The following is an 8,797-nucleotide window of genomic DNA, read 5'->3' as shown; positions in this document are numbered from 1 at the left end:
TAAGATGTGAATATCATTGGCTGTGCCAACAACTCTTCCCAAACTGACCTTGAAAAGGTGGTGCTGATCTGCTTCTTAAATTGCTTCACAAATATGATGTGGACTGCAACAATGTTCAGGAGTGAGTTTCAGCATTTTGGTCAATAACAAAGAAACAATGCGATATATCTTGCAGTCCGAATCCTGTGTTCACACTTGTTTGTTCTTGGTGGTTGAGGTCATGACTTGGAAGGTGCTTTTGAAGAACCACCACTCATGCAATCAAGCCAGACTGATAGATTGTGGCCCGAGACTCTGCCATTTTGACTTCCCTCATCAATCTACATTCTTTCCAGCGCAGTTTCAGTCTCAAATCGCCACGCGATGCCATCTGTTATGGCTTAAAAGATAAGAATACACATGATTACCAATCGTATTTTGGGTTGTATAAATCTTTACCTGCCAGAATTATTTTCCAAAAGACTTTAATTAAACTGGGTGACTGCATGAAATTGTTTGTTGGTCAGACTATAATCATCATCCTCAAAGGAGACAATGCCAGTAATACCATTGAACTCGTCTTTTTGTTTAAAAAGCACAAGTTCTTGATTTATTTTTACAACTTACTGGCATTCACACCTGCATATTCAATGTCAAACTCAGACAACATAAATGAAATTACACCATTACAATAATCCAACAGATTAATTAATAATACACAGTGAATACAAGGCTGATTAATGTGAAATTAAATTTGACTGAAAATGTAAAATCGAGATGAGAGATAACAAATGGGGGAAGGGCAGAAGGCAAGAAATGCAGCAGCATAGAAGGTGCTCCTCCAGGGAGTGTATTTTACCAACTACAACTGCTCAATATAAACAAACACTCTGACATGACCCTCCGGTTTTAATGTAAACCATACTCCCATACAGTAGGTACCATTTAAATAAGTTAATAGATACAAGCCTTGAGCAAATCCAGCCTCCAGCCGGGCCCCCCGCTTCTTGGAGCTCGGAGAGGGGTTCCCACTCATTCATTCAACAGGAGAAGGCTCAATTTATTGTAATGGGCACGGAGGGTACAGTGGTCGTGTCTCATGTTGAGGAGGAAGCTGTTTCCTCTCATTCAACAGAAGAGGACCTATTTACTAGAGTTCTTTTTTGTGGTGCAGCTGTAGTCTCCCATAAAGCCCTGAGGCTCAGGTTCAAATCCCACTGCTCCAGTGTGTGTAATAACATGACTGCCCAAGCCACGTGCCAATTGGCACTGGGATAAGAAAATTAGGGAAGTAAACACGTCAACCTGTTCAATGCTATCTCCAATCATTTTACTTCCTGTCCCATTCGTACTCCAGGGAGCTCAGCCTCTTTTAACGAAGGTTCTTTTTGAGAAGTTTAATCGGGCATTTTTGCACAAGTCAAGTTAAGAAAGCCGGGATGTCTCGCAAGACTGCGCGGAAGACAACTATTGTAATTCCAGGCGGGGAGGCTGAATTAAGAATTCGCTAATAGCCTCACCTAAGCGATGGTGCAGTCCACGCCAGCGCCTGTCTCTGTGGCGCAATTGGTCAGCGCGTTCGGCTGTTAACCGAAAGGTTGGTGGTTCGAGCCCACCCAGGGGCGGTGTGTTCGCTTTTCTTCCTTGGCTTCGAAGATGAACGCTTTTAATGGGGTCAGGAAAATGTTCCCCAAACGGAAATCCTCTCCACAAAGGGGTTTCTGAATTGAATTAATGTCTAACGTCAGGGACTGTGGATTCTGAGAAGCCGAGACAAAAAGAGAAACTCGGCAGTTTGACAGTACTTGTCGGAGAAAACAGAATTTTGAAATGTTGTCTCTGATTCTCTTTCCACAGATGTTGCCGGACCTGCCGAGTTCCTCCTGCAATTTCTAGTTATGTTCTTAACGGAAAGTTCATTTCACCTTTTGGAATGAAACACCTAGACTCGCCATGTGCAGATATTTAACCCTTTCGAATCACTGTGAAGTGATTGGATTCAAACAAACTCTGCGATGATTCACTCTTTCTCAGTTCCACAGGCAGACAGACCTGGGAAGTGAAGTTGTCAGTGTGGTTCTGTATTCGTGGGCCGACTGGTTAATGCGATGGACTTGAAATCCATTGCGGTTTCCCCACGCAGGTGTGAACCCTGTCGAGTACAAAATGAGAAATGTCGTCGAAAAGAAAGGGAGCTTGCTCCCCGGCTTCTTCTTTAAGATTCAAATCAGTGGAGGGGGAAAGGTATTTCACTCACATTGGGACTGGTGGGAATCTGCAACCCACTGCCTGTTCGGGTGGAACAAGCAGATACCCGCACAGCTTCGTTTGAGGCTGTGAGCAAAGTGTTTGGAAATGAGATGAGAACAGTGAGGGGCTTGAAATCGTGATCGAAATGAAGCAGGCACCTGAGGACAAGGGTGTTTCCTTTGCCAGTGAAAGATACTGCTTCACAAAGTTGGGCCAGTGGAAAGGAAGCAGTGACGATGATTACCTTTGGTTGTTCACCTTATGAGTGTTCCCATTGCTGCGCATGCCCGTGTCACGTCAGAACTCTGCAGCATGGTGGCGTTAGATACGCACAGGGCCGGGGCGCAATGGATGACGCAACTGACTCCACCTACCTGTTTGAAATGCAGCTCACAGTTTCTTCACACACCCCAATTAATCTTTCTCATTGTCCTGAAGCCGGCATACGGTTTGAATTCCCGAGCTGCGGGAATGAGAATCTTTTCACTGTCTCCCGTCAGTCAATGACCCTGAGAACATCGGAGTCAAGTCACAGCGCTGGAGTTGAGGGGAAGCTGAAATAGCCCCACACGCTGCTCACGGGCACATTTTACTTTCCCCAACTCAACGCCTCTACCACTGCGGCTCCTGGGAGTGGAAAGGAAACAATCACCAAAACCCAGTCTTAGCTTTGTGAATCTTCAGAAAATCAGCAAACGTTCATCCCTTCGGATTTTCTATCCTGGGCTGAGAGGGAAGGGTTTTGTCACTCTTTTGTAGGACATTGCAAGTGGATGTTTTGCAGAAAAGCACCACAATGCAATCTGATTAATCAGGACCTGGATGTTTTCGGTCTTTGAATGTAAGTGTTGTGCTCCAGAACTTTGTTGTTCACAGTTTATAATACTTATCTTCCCAGTCCCCTGTATCATTTGTCGAAAATGTTTAATTTGCGTATTGTAATCCTTTCACTGTCTGCTAATGAGGATAGCGTTTCCGTGTTTTACCTAAATTATCTTGACCTTGCATACCTCAAGCCTCAAGCTAATTTGACGAGAAAGCTTTTCCAGTTCAAAAGCTAACTGTTAATGATGGCTCTGTTTCTTGTCACGTAGCCAATTTCAGATCGATGTTTTTAATATCCCCTTTATTCCTTCAGATCCAGGTTTCGCTCACAGGGCTAGAACAGAACTGTCACCAAATACATTTACCAATCTACGTTCATCCTATCGATTCTATTAGCATCATCAACACTTCTCATCAAAATAACTCGAGGGACTTTCATCACAATTTTCTGTGAACAGTTCTACATTAGCTTTGCTGAATGAACACCAAATTTCTTATTTTCGGCCCTGATTATTAATCTCTCTATGCATGGGAATGGATCCTTCCCACCCGCTCTATCTCTCATCAATGTGTGCAGTTCAATTCGATCTCCCATCAGCCTCCTCTGTCCTGATCAAATCCAGGGGAACAGGATACGTTGGGGCTATGGCGCAGACAGGACAAGTCCAATACTCACCTTTCCTGTTAGAACCATTCCATGAGACATTTTAGACCACAACGTTGGGCGATCGTTGTGGCTGAACACTTAAGGTGTCGGCGTAGAGATCCTTTGGGCCTCCCCCACTCAAGGTGGTAACCTGCTGACTATGTTTTCTTCGCTGACGATTTTAAATGACTTCCTTTTGGTTGTATTATCGCTCAAACTTCACAAAACCCGTCTCAATAATGTCCCGTTTTCTCATGTCTGGGAATTGATTGCCATGCAGGAACCTCGGGTTCTGAACAAACAACGTTACAGCCTCACAACGTCAGCTCTGTTTACCTTTCACCAGATGCTGCTCGACCTGTTGGCTTTCTGCAGTATTCTCTGTGTTTATTCGGCACAAGTGCTGCTTTTCATTCAAGAACTTCAATCCCTGTCCTCTGGTAACTGACTCTGGTCAGTGGCAATTGATTCTTCTGATCATTAATCTGCCCATTCCCATCTTCTCCCATCTCCCATCATTACCAACAGCCCCAGGAAATCTCCAGTTAACCTTCTTTGCTCCAAAGCGAACATTCCCAACCTTGGGAATGTCTCCCCAAAATGGAAATTCCTCATCCCTGGACATGACGCAAGGCGTACAATTGGGAAGAGATTTTGGCAAAATATTGTCAGTTAGGAAATGAAAAAATGTTCATGAAGCAAAACAGAAATCCCAGTCTCCAGCTTTGTGAATCTTTTGAAACTCTTTGGGAAGCGGATTTAGAGGAGAATGAAAGATGAACTGTCCGACTGAGTAGAGACAGTCCAGACACCGTCCCCTTGTTAAAGAGGCCGCGAGATTGACTCTGATGTTCTCGGGACATGAACTGATCTGAGACATTGAAAGAATTGTCGTTCTTGCACATCAGGAATTCAAACACCTTCTCGCCTCCGAGCCAATGAACTCGGGAACAGGCAAAACACTGAAAGGCTCGAAGGGCGACGGCCCGGAATAAGAAATCTAGTTCCTCCTGACATGGATGTGTCTCCAGCCTGTCCCCGGTGTTTCCACAATAAATCTCCCAGGCTTTATTATGGAAAAGTAAAACTGATAGACGACAATTGGAATTCGAGGCGGGGAGGCTGAATTATGAATTCACTAATAGCCTCCCCTCAGCGATGGCGCCGCCCATGTCATCGCCTGTCTCTGTGGCGCAATTGGTCAGCGCGTTCGGCTGTTAACCGAAAGGTTGGTGGTTCGAGCCCACCCAGAGGCGATGATCTTTTGCTTGCCTGTCTCTTTAACACGCCACCCTGTTCCCTGGCCAATATCTCTGTCTCAGGCATGCAGCAGTGTTCCAGCAAAGCTCCGCTCCAGATGGAATGCCAACGCCTCATTTTTCATTTGGAATCCTACAGCCCTCCAGTCTTCAATATCGAGTTCAATATTATTTGGACCCGAACACCCCCATGCCCTTGACCCCTATCACACCCACACGAGGCCTTGTTATCACATCGTCTGCTGTTACACACGACTTATTGTTAGCCAGGAATAGTCTCCATGAACAGTTAGCCACCCTCCGACACAGATCGTTATTCATTCCTTTGTCCCTCCAATGTTCTCCCTCTGAACTCGTTGCAAACAGAGCAATGTGGATTGATATCCCTGAGCCAGCTCTTTGTCCCATCTCCAGGAACCGGGTTCTCTCCACTGGCGGATAATTAAACCACTTTGTTGTTGCGTTGACGTGAGGAGATTGTATAAATATAAACTTTTCTAAATCCCCACCTTCCGTTGAATGAACTGTGAGTTCACTCTGAATCACAACACGTGTCACAGCGCAATTTGAGGCCCACATTAGATCTGCTGGTTCTCCACAGCAATTAAATGAGAGTCTCTATTCGTATCATTCTCTTGCCTTCGCCCTGTAAATCTCCACATTGTAACTTTGGACATGACCACCGAATTCCCTTTTGTGTTCTTGAATCTGCCTCCTTGTCACGGTCAGACAGGGACAAGAAAGTGTTCTTCCTAATGTCACTTTTACTTTTTTTTCCAAATGCCTTGAAATCTCTGCCAATTTTTGGGAAATTGAAAGGATTCTCATTCCTGCACATGAGGCTGAATTGATTTAATTTCTAACGTAAAGGACTGCGGATGCTGAGAATCAGAGACACAAAGAGGAGCTGCTGGAGAAACTCAGCAGGTTTGGCAGTACCTGTGGGAGAAAACAGAGTTCTGAAATATTGTCTCTGATTCTCTTTCCACCGATGGTGCCTGACCTGCTGAGTTGCTCCTGCAATTTCTGTTTTTGCTTTTAACTGAAAGTTTATTTCATCTTTCGTGATGAAACAACCAGACTCGCCATGTGCAGATATGTAACCCTTTCGAAACCTGTGAAGTGATTGTATTCAAACAAACCCAGCAATAACTCACTATTTCTCAGCTCCACAGACAGAGAGACCTGAGAAATGAAGCTGTCAGTGTGGTTCTTTATTCGTGGGTCGAGTGGTTAATACGATGGATTTGAGATCGATTGCGGTTTCCCCACGCAGGTGTGAACCTTGCCGACGACAGTTGAGAAATGTCGTCAAAAAGAAAGGAAGACTGTTCCCCGGTTTCTTCTTTAAGATTCACATCAGTGGAGGGGTTGGAAATCTGCAACCCATTGCCTGTCAGGGTGGAACAAGCAGATACCCACAGAGCTACTTTTGAGGCTATGAGCCAAGTGTTTGGAAATGAGACGAGAACAGTGAGGGGCGTGAAGTCGTGATCGAAATGAAGCAGGCACCTGAGGACGAATGTGTTTTATTTGCCAGTGAAAGATACTGCTTCACCAAGTTGGGACAATGGAAGGTAAGCAGTGACGGTGATTATCTTTGGCTGTTCCTCTTGTGAATGTTCCCATTGCTGCGCATGTCCGTGTTAACGTCAGAACTCAGCAGCATGGTGGCGTCAGGTCCGCACAGGGCCGGGGCGCAATGGATGAGGCATCTGACTCCACCTACCTCTTTGAAATGCAGCTCACAGCTTCTTCACACACTCCAATTAATCTTTCTCATTGTCCTGAAGCCGGCATACGGTTTGAATTCCTGATTTGCGGGAATGGGAATCTTTTCACTGTCTCGCGTCAGTAAGTGTCCCTGAGAACATCAGAGTCACGTCACAGCGCTGTCAGAGGAGGGGAAGCTGAAAGAGCCCCACACGCTGCTCATGGACATATTTCACTTTCTCCAACTCACCTCCACAACCACTGCAGCTCCTGGGAGTGGAAAGGGAACAAACACCAAAACCCAGTCTCAGCTTTGTAAATCTTCAGGAAATAAGAAATCTGTTCATCCTGTTGGATCTTGCATCCTGGCATTACAGCGTTGATTTTAAATGGCTGTCCAGTTAGTGCCGATTCGTTTTGGCTGAAAACAGTCTTCCTTATCTCATCCCAGCATTTCTTGCCACAGAGAACTGTGCGGCAGAGTTCATGTATAAATTTCCTTGTATGGTATTTTGTAAATAACATTCGTTTGCGGGTTGTTTGTATAGGCTATTCCAGGTTCATTAGCCGCTGTTTAAGTGTGTTGGTAGGTTTGTGGGCTACCATGATGCTGAGAGCGTTGAGTTGTCTGGACATCATTTCCCAGATGTCTTTTATGTAAAGTAATGTGGCTAGGGTTTCTGCACACGTTGTGTCTGCTTGTGTCAGTTTGTTGATGTGAAATCGACACACTGGGTTTATTGGGTAGGCAAAAGTGCGGATTGCAGATGCTGGAAACCAGAGTTTAGATCAGAGTGGTGCTGGAAAAGCACAGCAGGTCAGACAGCTTCCGAGGAGCAGGAAAATCGACTTTTCGGGCAAAAGCCCTTCATCAGGAATGGAAGCAGGACGCCTCCAGGGCGGAGAGATAAATTGGGGGGTGGAGGTGTGCTGGGCCGAAGGTAGCAAAGAGTACAATAGGTGAATGGGGGTGGGGATGGAGGTGAAAGGTCAGAGAGGAGGGTAGAGCGGATAGGTGGGAAGGGAGATTGGCAGGTAGGACAGGTCATGAGGATAGCACTGTGCTGGAAGTTTGGAACTGAAGTAAGGTGTGGGGAGGGGAAATGAGGAAACTGGTGAAGTCTACATTAATGTTCTGGGTTTGAATTTATCCGAGGCGGAAGATGGGGCGTTCTTCCTCCAGGCATCGGGTGGGGAGGGAGCGGCGATGGAGGAGGCCCAGGACCTGCATGTCCTCGGCAGAGTGGGAGGGGGTGTTGAAATGTTGGGCCAGAGGGCGATGGGGTTGATTGTTGCGGGTGTCCTGGAAATATTTTATCAAGCGCCGTGACTGGACTCTGCGAGGAGTCTCCAGCCTCCCCAATGTAGAGGAGACCGCATCGGGAGCAATGGATACAAGAAATGACATTGGTGGATGCACAGGTGAAAGCTTGCTGACGACCGCGGCCCAGGTTCGATTTCCGGGCAGGAAAGTAATTTTTTAGGAGAGCTGACAAGCGGAATCCGCATCTCCCTGGTGGTCTAGTGGTTAGGATTTGGCGCTCTCACCGCCGCTGCCCGGGTTCGATTCCTGGTCAGGGAAGCCATTTTCAGGGGTGCAGGCTACACATTCTTCTTAAATGCGCTGTGTCATTATTTATAGTCGTTCCTGGGTGCTGCAGTGTGTCGTGGCTCGTTGAAATAGTGTCCTGATTCAGATTTGTTTGTATGTGGAGGGATGATTGCTTCTGTAGTTCAGTACTTGGTTCGTGTGCGTTGTTTTCCTGTAGACGCTGTTTTGAATTTACCATTGACTGTTCGCTCTACTGTGACATCTAGAAATGGCACTTTGTTGTTGTTCTCCTCTTTTGTGAATTTTATGTCAGCGAGGATATTGTTGATGGTGTTGTAGGTTTCCTCTAATTTGTTTCACTTTTTGATGACAAAAGTGTCATCACTGTAGTGGACCCAAAGTTTGGGTGGATCGTTGGAAGGGCTGTTTGTTCGAGTCTCTGCATTATTGCTTCTGCGTGGAATCCTGATACTGGTGGTTTCATGGGTATTTCGTTGATTTGTTTGGAGGGATTGTTACTGAATATGAAGTGGGTGGTAAGACATAGTTCTACGAGGTTGACAGTGCTATCTT

General features: G+C 45.9%; 3 non-coding genes across 3 annotated transcripts; all 3 read left to right on the top strand.

The window, feature by feature from the left end:
- Nucleotides 1–1,530: 1,530 nt before the first annotated feature.
- Nucleotides 1,531–1,604, top strand: trnan-guu (transfer RNA asparagine (anticodon GUU)). The gene has a single exon. It is a non-coding gene; the product is annotated as a tRNA-Asn (tRNA).
- A 3,278-nt stretch (nucleotides 1,605–4,882) lies between these two features.
- Nucleotides 4,883–4,956, top strand: trnan-guu (transfer RNA asparagine (anticodon GUU)). Its single transcript has one exon. It is a non-coding gene; the product is annotated as a tRNA-Asn (tRNA).
- A 3,226-nt stretch (nucleotides 4,957–8,182) lies between these two features.
- On the top strand, nucleotides 8,183–8,254 carry trnae-cuc (transfer RNA glutamic acid (anticodon CUC)). The gene has a single exon. It is a non-coding gene; the product is annotated as a tRNA-Glu (tRNA).
- The last annotated feature ends 543 nt before the right edge of the window (nucleotides 8,255–8,797 follow it).

Source organism: Chiloscyllium plagiosum, unplaced genomic scaffold (assembly GCF_037043375.1).
Source record: "Chiloscyllium plagiosum isolate Xiang-an unplaced genomic scaffold, Cpla_swu_hap1 HiC_scaffold_27, whole genome shotgun sequence".
In the NCBI taxonomy this organism is placed as follows: Eukaryota; Metazoa; Chordata; class Chondrichthyes; order Orectolobiformes; family Hemiscylliidae; genus Chiloscyllium; species Chiloscyllium plagiosum.
Note: the sequence above shows the minus strand (reverse complement) of the source record. Positions and strands in the feature narration are given on the sequence as shown.